Source organism: Acipenser ruthenus, chromosome 43, assembly GCF_902713425.1.
Source record: "Acipenser ruthenus chromosome 43, fAciRut3.2 maternal haplotype, whole genome shotgun sequence".
Classification (NCBI taxonomy): Eukaryota; Metazoa; Chordata; class Actinopteri; order Acipenseriformes; family Acipenseridae; genus Acipenser; species Acipenser ruthenus.
The window spans coordinates 779,838-790,607 of record NC_081231.1 but is presented as its reverse complement, the minus strand read 5'-3'; positions in this window follow the sequence as shown (position 1 = coordinate 790,607).

The following is a 10,770-nucleotide window of genomic DNA, read 5'->3' as shown; positions in this document are numbered from 1 at the left end:
TAAGAAATAAATAATAATAATAATAATAATAATAATAATAATAATGATGATGATGATGATGATGATGATGATGTCAAAGCCTTCGTGAAAAAGGTATTGCAGTGGTATGTAATATAACTGTATTTGCAAACTATCTCCTTGCACGTTTGCCAGAGATGACGTTTAAAAGTGTTTAAACTTTGAAGATACACTTTCTTAGAGGTATGGGTTTCTGTTAAAACTCAGCATTATATCTCAAAAAAACAAAACAATGCGACGGCATATTACAGAATAGCACTTGAAAATGAATCACGAAGCTAATCTGGGTTGGTGTTTGGTACTAGTTTGGCAACATTAATAGCTTTGTTTAGCCCCGAGGCAAAATCTTAGGAAACCTGGTTCCTAAAGAATCTCTGAATACACAGCAAGCACATTCTTTGAGTATGCGTCTCTTCACAAGAATATATGCCTCCTTATGTAAGTTAACTGCGGGTTACCGTGATAAAAATAGGATAACCAACACAGCACGCACAATCCTAGTTTCGCACCGCAGAAATCTACAGCCTGCATTTGATGTGAAATCAATAGTTTTTCAGATTATGCCAAAATACAAGTCGCAATGTCTATAGGAGGCTAAGGGAAAGGTTTGAAGAAGGTTTGCGAAAAATTCAAGTAAGTTTTGATGTTTAACGTGGAGAGTGTGACAGACAGACAGGCAGGAAGGCAGACAGACACACAGACAGAAATGTCTCCATCTAGGTTAACTTGAATCAGAATAGGCACATTTACATATTGAATAATATTCTTAACACTGTGTGACTACCCAATACAATAAATCTATAGAAATTAGGAATCTTTATCACCCTTATAAAAGTTCACTGCAGTCATTTTGCTGTTTTTCCCATGTTTACATAATGCATTCACCATAGTCTACCCTGGTGTGTCATGTTTTTAATATGCTTTACCAGACCTCTCTGTGCTTTACAATGCTTCCCTATGCTTTACCAGACCTCTTTGTGCTTTACAATGCTTCCCTATGCTTTACCACACCTCTCTGTGCTTTACAATGCTTCCCTATGCTTTACCAGACCTCTCTGTGCTTTACAATGCTTCCCTATGCTTTACCAGACCTCTCTGTGCTTTACAATGCTTCCCTATGCTTTACCAGACCTCTCTGTGCTTTACAATGCTTCCCTATGCTTTACCAGACCTCTCTGTGCTTTACAATGCTTCCCTATGCTTTACCAGACCTCTGTGCTTTACAAGGCTTCCCTATGCTTTACCAGACCTCTCTGTGCTTTACAATGCTTCCCTATGCTTTACCACACCTCTCTGTGCTTTACAATGCTTCCCTATGCTTTACCAGACCTCTCTGTGCTTTACAATGCTTCCCTGTGCTTTACCAGACCTCTCTGTGCTTTGCAATGATTGCCTGTGCTTTGCCATGCTTTCACTGTGCTTTATAACACTTTGCTGTGATTTTACTAGGGTAGGCCACAGTGCAGGACAGTTAGCCTGTCTGTGTGTCTGGAGAAACTCACAGCAGGAGACTGATCTCAGATCAGGTGCAAAGCTGCAGGTGGAGGAATGTGAGGCACACCCGTGGCTTCAGGACATAGAGGGGACAGGGGAGAGGGGACAGGGGAGAGGGGAGAGGGGACAGGGGACAGGGGAGAGGGGACAGGGGAGAGGGGAGAGGGAACAGGGGACAGGGGAGAGGGGACAAGGGAGAGGGGAGAGGGGACAAGGGAGAGGAGACAGGGGACAGGGGACAGGGGAGAGGGGACAGGGGAGAGGGGAGAGAGGAGAGGGGAGAAGGCTGGGCTGTGCTCACTTTGGGTATAGCTACACAACTCCAGGGCTCCCACACACACATTATGCAATAATTCTCACTGAAGGTATATGTTGTGGGTTTAGACGCATATGTGTTTGAACGTTATAGTTCCATATTTGAGAACACGTTTGTATTATTGCATGTATCTTTATGCATAGGAATTTTTTAGGAATATTTATGGTTCATAACTGCAGAGCAAATGATCCATTTTGAATCTGAGCACACTATTTTTATTTTCCTGGTTTTAATAAACAATGTTTAATCGCGAACTATCTGTTTTTAGACCGTTTAATGTATATATCGTTCTTTGAAGATTTGACCCATTTTAATTTCTCAAAGTTTAACCTCTGTCTGTGCATGAGAAAACTGCAAGAGAGTTTTATAATAGTCTACACATTTAGCATGGTCTAAAACATCAGTCATTTTAACACACAGACACTTTCCCAGGAACAGGGGCTTGAAACCTGGTTCCAGGAGACCTCATTTGTGGTCGCTGTGTCAAACCCCCAAATCTCACCCTGGTGTGCAGTGTCCTGAAACCGAGCCTCCTGAAACTAAGACACACCAAGACCCAATGCAGCTCCCTCATCCCTCAGATTTAGGGGCAGCAGTGTGGAGTAGTGGTTAGGGCTCTGGACTCTTGACCGGAGGGTTGTGGGTTCAATCCCAGGTGGGGGACACTGCTGCTGTACCCTTGAGCAAGGTACTTTACCTAGATTGCTCCAGTAAAAACCCAACTGTATAAATGGGTAATTGTATGTAAAAATAATGTGATATCTGTATAATGTGAAATAATGTATAATGTGATATGTTGTAACAATTGTAAGTCGCCCTGGATAAGGGTGTCTGCTAAGAAATAAATAAAATTTAGCCTCACGCGGCTACACTATGCATTTCCCATGGTATACAAGTGTCTTTTTAGTACGCAGCGATAGAAATCAGACCCATGCATTTATCATAGTTTATTAAGGTGATATACCATACCTCTCGAACAAATGCGCTGGGAGCCTGCAGGGAGAGTCTTACCGGCAGAGAAATGATTGTCTCTGAGTCTCCAGTTGAGCTGGTTTTACAAAATACCAGCGTGATTCTCAGTTCCTGAGAATGGAATGTTCCATGCCACCAAAAGCAAACCCAGCTTTCTTTACTTTGCAGACTGACACCCAGTCACAATAAAAGCATTTATTATTTTTTATTTCCTTAATGCCTTTGTTTTAGCCCCACCTAGAGATTTTCATAGCTAAGGATTAAGACATAATTAAAAAAAGAAAAAATTATAGACATCATTTAGATCTTTTATTTAACATCATGCAATTAAAAAAAAAACTACAAAATGATGTCGGAAAAGGGGGCTCCCGAGTGGCGCATCCAGTAAAGGCGCTCCGCGTGGAGTGCAGGATGCGCCCTATAGCCTGGAGGTTGCCGGTTCGAGTCCAGGCTATTCCACTGCCGAACGTGGACGGGAGCTCCCAGGGGGCGGTGCTCAATTGGCCGAGCGCTGCCCAGGGGGAGGGAGGGTTAGGCCGGCCAGGGTGTCCTCGGCTCACCGCGCACCAGCGACCCCTGTAGTCTGTCCGGACACCTGCGGGCTTGCCTGTAAGCTGCCCAGAGCTGCGTTGTCCTCCGATTCTGCACCTCTGATATAATAAAGCATAGGGAAGCATAGAGAGGTCTGGTACAGAATAGGGAAGCATTGTAAAGCACAGAGAGGTCTGGTAAAGAATAGGGAAGCATTGTAAAGCACAGAGAGGTCTGGTAAAGCATAGGGAAGCTTTGTAAAGCACAGAGAGGTGTGGGAAAGCACATTAAAAAAACAAAACAAGCACGATAAAAAATAGGACGACTACAGATTCACTGTGTTAAACCTTTACCAGGTGCCCCCGGACAGACAGTGCTTGTGTAAAATGACATGGCTAAGTTTCACCATCACAGGTTCACATGATAGAGCCTTTGCAATGGGGCTCATCGTTGCTTTTTAATGAACGTCCCGTGTGCAGCGTGTCCCCCTGAAACGGCCTTCGAGATCCCCACTGCCAGAGCCCTCGAACCCGTTTGCAGCGCTTGCTGTTTCGTTTCTATGCATTGCGCTCGCCGTGTTTTTACAAAGCAGCTGCATGCCCATCCCAGCTGAACGCAGAACAGCAGTGGCCTCCCTCCCTAATGCTCTAGGCAAACGCTGAACTTTACTTTTGCAAAGATGAGATTAAAACAAAATTCCTCGCTACGGCTGAGTGTTGATGGGAAAGCTTGTCAAAACGGTTTGTTTGTTTTTGGTTGCACGATTTAAACCTTTTGCATGTTTGTTGCCTAATGATCTCCAATTGCAATGCAGACAGACTGCGGCACTACAATGGCAATGGGTTCTGTATTATACTGAGGGACAATTGTAGCACAAAGGCAGTTACAATGGGATGAGGCTGCCCTTGGAAGAATGGGACCACAGCCTGCTAACTATACCCTTCCCAAAAGATCTTCAATAGCAATGCAATGGTTCTGTATTATACTGAGAGGGGGGCAATGGTAGCACAAGTATAGGGCAGCTACAATGGGACGAGGCTGGTAGAATGGGACCGCAGCATGCTAACTATTTTTAAATGATCTTCAGTGGCAGTGCAATGGTTCTTCGCTGTGATACAGCGGCCCCTAGTGGCCAGGTGGAGCTCAAACACCTGCAGGGCTTGTCCTCCAGGGGGCGGTAGCTCACATCCGCTGCAGGAGGTCCTTGGGTGTAAAGAGGCGACTGGCTTGGGGATCGGAGGACGCCCGCTGACCTTCAGCGGCCCTGGGAGACTCTCCCATGAGGTGACCGCCTGAATTTAAATAGAAGATGAACAGATGCTAAAGGCTAACGTTTTCAAGATCTTTATCTCCGAGTCTGATATGCAAATCCGATATATTTATATCCGAACAAAGGCGGCATTAGTCTCCTCACCTCTCATGAAACAGACAACTCTGCAGGATGCGAGACGCAGGCTCCCGTAAAGAACAGAAAGAATCGGATTGACATGTGCAAGGATCGAGGGACAGCCACGCCCTGTCACATGATGGTTATGCAGATAATGGTGCTCTATGGTGTGCAGACGTACAGTTTAAAGACAACGCTTGGAACGTGGTTTCAGGAGACTAGGTTTCAGGCCGCAGAGTGGGACTTGGGGGGGTTTGATACAGCGACCTCAAACTAGGTCTCCCGGTGATCTCCTGGAACCAGGTTTCAAGCTTCCTGAAAAAGTGGCTTCGTGTTCCCTCAGCTTTAGCTTGACAGATGGGCAGACAGGAGCAAGCTTACAAAACAAGTAGCCGATTGATCTCAAAACTTGATTCAGCATCAACCCATTCCACACGATCCCCACTCTCAGCATCAACCCATTCCACACGATCCCCACTCTCAGCATCAACCCATGCCACACGATCCCCACTCTCAGCATCAACCCATTCCACACGATCCCCACTCTCAGCATCAACCCATTCCACACGATCCCCACTCTCAGCATCAACCCATTCCACACGATCCCCACTCTCAGCATCAACCCATTCCACACGATCCCCACTCTCAGCATCAACCCATTCCACACGATCCCCACTCTCAGCATCAACCCATTCCACACGATCCCCACTCTCAGCATCAACCCATTCCACACGATCCCCACTCTCAGCATCAACCCATTCCACACGATCGCTACTCTCAGCATCAACCCATTCCACACGATCCCCACTCTCAGCATCAACCCATTCCACACGATCCCCACTCTCAGCATCAACCCATTCCACACGATCCCCACTCTCAGCATCAACCCATTCCACACGATCCCCACTCTCAGCATCAACCCATTCCACACGATCCCCACTCTCAGCATCAACCCATTCCACACGATCCCCACTCTCTGTGCAAAGAAGTGCCTCCTACCCTCTGTCCTAAGTCTGTCTCCACTAAACTTGTGTCCCCTGGTCCTGGTGTCTGATCCAGTGGTGGTGAACCTTTGGACACCTTTATTTATCGCTGGGTAAATTGAGGGTATTCCATTCTGCGATTAACATCATGCAATTAAATCCATTCTGGAGGTTCAAATCCCGGCTCAGCCGCTGACTCCCTGTGTGTGTGTGACCCTGAGCAAGTCACTTCACCTCCTTGTGCTCCGTCCTTCGGATGAGACGTGAAACAAACTAGGTCCTATTGGAAGTGACTCTGCACAGCAGCAGCAGTTGTTGATGAAGCAGAGTTCACCCTCCTAGTCTCTGCAAATCTCTTTGGATAAAAGCGTCTGCTGAATGACTCATTAATAATATAACACGTTAGTTTGATAGTATTATGTGTTTTGTAATACACGTTTAATGCCACTGTGTAGGCAATACGGGTGGCCGGAACTGTGGCAAGTGGCTTTTCAGTAAATACTGTTCTGTCTCCACAGAGGGGTTAAACAGTTATAATGAGGGATGTCTTATCTCCAACATCCCTGGGGGTAAGCAGCTCAGCTGCATTCTTTGTAATATGCAAACGATGGGCTCAGATCTGATTGCCCGAAGGGAGAGGCGTAGGTAACCGCTGGAATCCAAAGCAACGGTATACGATTAGTTCTCCCACCCCCCCTCCCACACACACACACACACACACACACACACACACACACACACACACACACACACACACACACACACACACATCGTTTCCGGGTATCGCATTTCAGACAGGCAGCATTCCGATCTGGTATGTTGCTTTACTAACTAGGCTATTCCCCGGCAATGCAGTTAGTATTTCTGCATTTGCTACAGATACAATCTGCCTGATTTTAGATAGATGGGCTTCAGTGAGTTACAGGAAAATAATTCCATCAAGGGTTTCTGTGACGTCATAAACTACGAGAGCGAAGGCGGAGTTTCTAAACTGTCACAGAACCCCGAGATGGAATTGTTTTCCTGCGACTCGCTGAAGAGGCCCGTCTGTTATTTTTTATAATCCACGGATACCCCTGTGATGCTGATATTAAAGAAGACGAGGTTCAGCAGTACAGTTGGGTTTTGTGTTTCAGCTCTGTACACACGTTCTGTGTCGTTATCCGTTAGTGCTTCAGCTTTATTTGGACGATCGCCTTTACCTCGTTTTAATTTCCCGTTCCTCTCCAGTTTCTCTGAGATACGAATGCACCAGCTTGACATCATTTTTTAAAAACATTCTCATTTTGTTGATTATTAATGAACATGTCTGTGCTGTGGGTGTTTGAATTGAAAGCGATGGTCTCTAGCGGGTCAAAGTTCAAGTATATTTTCCTCTAGAGGAATTATCACTTTTTGACGTCACTACTGTGGTAATATGCCTTTTTAAACATTTTTAAATACGTTTTAGACAAAATAATTTCTTCAGCTGTGTAGGGCAGCAGTGTGGAGTAGTGGTTAGGGCTCTGGACCGGAGGGTTGTGGGTTCAATCCCAGGTGGGGGACTCTGCTGCGGTACCCTTGAGCAAGGTACTTTACCTAGATTGCTCCAGTAAAAACCCAACTGTATAAATGGGGAATTGTATGTAAAAATAATGTGATATCCTGTAACAATTGTAAGTCGCCCTGGATAAGGGCGTCTGCTAAGAAATAAATAATAATAGAAAGAAAAGTAAACAGTGTATATATATATTTTAAAAAATATATACAAAATATATTTTGCAGACCTAGTTTTAGGTCGCTGTATCAAACCCCCAAGTCTCCCCCGGTGTTGCGTGCAGTGGCCTGAAACCTAGTCTCCTAAAACCAAGTCCCAAGCCATGTTAATTTAATTAATACTGTACTGACGAAAATATTAGTCAGCGACACATTTTTAATTTAGTCAACACAGTGAGAGCGAGGTCGAAAAACACTCGGCGTGACGTCAAACACAAAGACGAACAGCCGGTTATCTGGATATGACTGAGAGACACTGTCGAAAAACAATCGACTCGACTTGACGAAGAGTAATTATCTGTTCTGTGACGCCGACGACACAAACACAAACGTCCCTTGATGAAGACCTTCTCCTGTTAAACCGTATTTGCTTGAGACCCATATGCGCCTCCCGTAGTGCACAGGGCTTTTTTATATATATAAAAAAGATACTAAACCAATGCTTCTGACACGGCAGGTATTTTAAAACCGCCTTATTTAGGGACTGTTGGCCTTCAGAAGAACAGGACTCGCTTTTCTGTGTTTGTTCCCTTTAATAAACCAATAAACCGCACGTGTGAATTTTAGGTGCAGGTACTGTGCAGATATGCCATTGGTGCTGGCTGGGTCATTTGGCGCCTCTTGCATGTATTTGTAATTGATGCGTGCTCAGTAAGTACATATTGAACATTTTAGGCTGAAACACCTGTCCAACGCGGGTTCCAAGCCACAAAACGGCTTCGTGTTCCCTCAGCTAATTTTGCAACGGGTTGTGTGAGGCGCCATCTAGTGTTTCCAAACTAACAACACACGCAGCAGCTTGTGCACAGATAAACTCCAAACTCCAAACTCCAAAAACACGCCTTTGCTTCCCTCTAGCGGTGTTGCGCGGCACTGCTCTGCAGAGAATAAGTTTTCATTTTGTAACGCAAACTCAAAATCAAGAACAGAACATCTCCGTCTGTAAACGCATCTGAAAGCAACTGAACGCAGACTTATCAAGAAACTTTTTTTTGTGCACTTGCAGTTAGAAGCACTATGAATAATTGCAGATATTGTAAACAATGTAATGGAACACACATTAAAAATGTAATTTGAAGCTTTATGGCGGTTGATTATCGCAGCTTTATTATTGTCTTGCTGCGGACCAATGTTTTTATTTTTATTTTTAACGATTATACAGCTCGAATTTGTGTCTTGTCCCTTTAAGAACAAACTAGCGCGTCCTTGCCGCGTTTAAAATGAATGAATGGACCGACCCCCCGGGTGACCGTGGCTTTAACATTGACGGCCCCGCGTCTGACCAATCACCGGGCAGACACCTCCTTGCCGGTGGGCGGAGAAACGTGTTGGCAGCCAATGGGACGGTGCCAACGGGGCGGTCCTAAGTTGCTTCGAAGTGACCCTAGAGCGGCAGCCCAGGGAACCAATAGAACTGCAGACAGCTATGGCTTCCTCCAATAAGCGTCGCTGAATAAAACTGGGTCGGTGGCTGGCGAATAACGGGTGGAGGATTAAGGAGAGGGCGGGAGACAATGCTTCACTGACGTGTTTTTGAAGCAATCGGCTGACGGCTGAGCCGGACACTCCCGCCTATGGGAAGTGGGCTAGGGGAAAGGGGCGGGCTTTGAGAGGTCGGTATTAAATAAGTACCAGCTGTCTTACTTCAAGCGAGTTTTGCACGAACTCAGCTAGACGGTGAGTAATCGCTTTAATTCAGTCTTGACGCACCGTTGCCGTTGCGTTGCAGCTGTTTTATCGTAACCAGGACTGGAGGTGAAGTAAGTGTATGTTGCATGCTGGTATATCAGCTGTCAGCGCCGTAGCGGGTCGTTGTGTAATGTGATATCGCAATGTGGAACAGATGCAGATCACTCAGAGTGCAAGAGAGAGCTACCGTTTATCTATATAATCTATCTGTGTATCTGTCTGTGTATCTATCTTTATCTGTGTATCTGTCTTTATCTGTGTATCTGTCTCTAACTGTGTATCTATCTGTGTATCTAATCTATCTCTATCTGTGTATCTATCTGTGTATCTAATCTATCTCTATCTGTGTCTCTGTCTCTATCTGTGTCTATCTCTATCTCTATCTGTGTCTGTCTGTATCTATCTCTCTGTCTGTGTTTCTGTCTCTGTGTCTCTATCTGTCTCTGTGTCTCTATCTGTGTCTGTGTATCTATCTCTCTGTCTGTCTCTATCTCTCTGTCTGTCTCTATCTCTCTGTCTGTCTCTATCTCTCTGTCTGTCTCTATCTCTCTGTCTGTCTCTATCTCTGTGTATCTATCTCTCTATCTGTGTATCTGTCTGTGTCTCTATCTGTGTCTGTGTCTCTATCTATCTCTATCTCTGTCTGTGTGTCTCTATCTCTGTCTGTGTGTCTCTATCTCTGTCTGTGTGTCTCTATCTGTGTCTGTGTGTCTCTATCTGTGTCTCTCTCTCTCTGTCTGTGTCTCTCTCTGTCTGTGTCTCTCTCTGTCTGTGTCTCTCTCTCTGTCTGTGTCTCTCTCTCTGTCTGTGTCTCTCTCTCTCTCTGTCTGTGTCTCTCTCTCTCTCTCTGTCTGTGTCTCTCTCTCTCTCTCTCTCTCTCTCTCTCTCTCTGTCTGTCTGTGTCTCTCTCTCTCTCTGTCTGTGTCTCTCTCTCTCTCTGTCTGTGTCTCTCTCTCTCTCTGTCTGTGTCTCTCTCTCTCTCTGTCTGTGTCTCTCTCTGTCTGTGTCTCTCTCTCTGTCTGTCTGTCTCTCTCTCTCTGTCTGTCTGTCTCTCTCTCTCTGTCTGTATCTCTCTCTGTCTATCTATCTGTATCTCTCTCTGTCTATCTATCTATCTATCTATCTATCTCTATCTCTCTATCTGTGTATCTCTCTCTCTAGCTATATCTATCTATCTATCTATCTCTCTCTCTGTGTCTCTATCTCTCTCTCTCTCTCTGTATGCTAAAAGGCATTTTGGTTCTAGATATTGCATGCACTCCCCAGGTAATGCAGTATACGTTTTAACACCTGTCACCTTTCTGTGTGTTAGTAGTCGTTGTGTTTTCTTTGTAAAGGTTCTTTGTGTGTCAGACTGTGGTCGGCTATTCATTAGAAGCGGATTGAAATTACATGAGAATCCCGTGGTTCTGTAGCAAACGCAGGAGGACAGTTAAAAATCAACGAAATACCTTTTTTTTTAGATAGTTTTCTGATAGAGTTCAGGCCGTGTTCATGCAAGTTTCATTTAACCCTTTAAGGTACAGAGTGCATGCAAATCGGTGACGTCACAATCGGCCTCGTACCCGTTCCACTATCCACTTTAAGATCGTGTTTCCCAGCGCCGGTCCTGGGGGTCTCCCGGG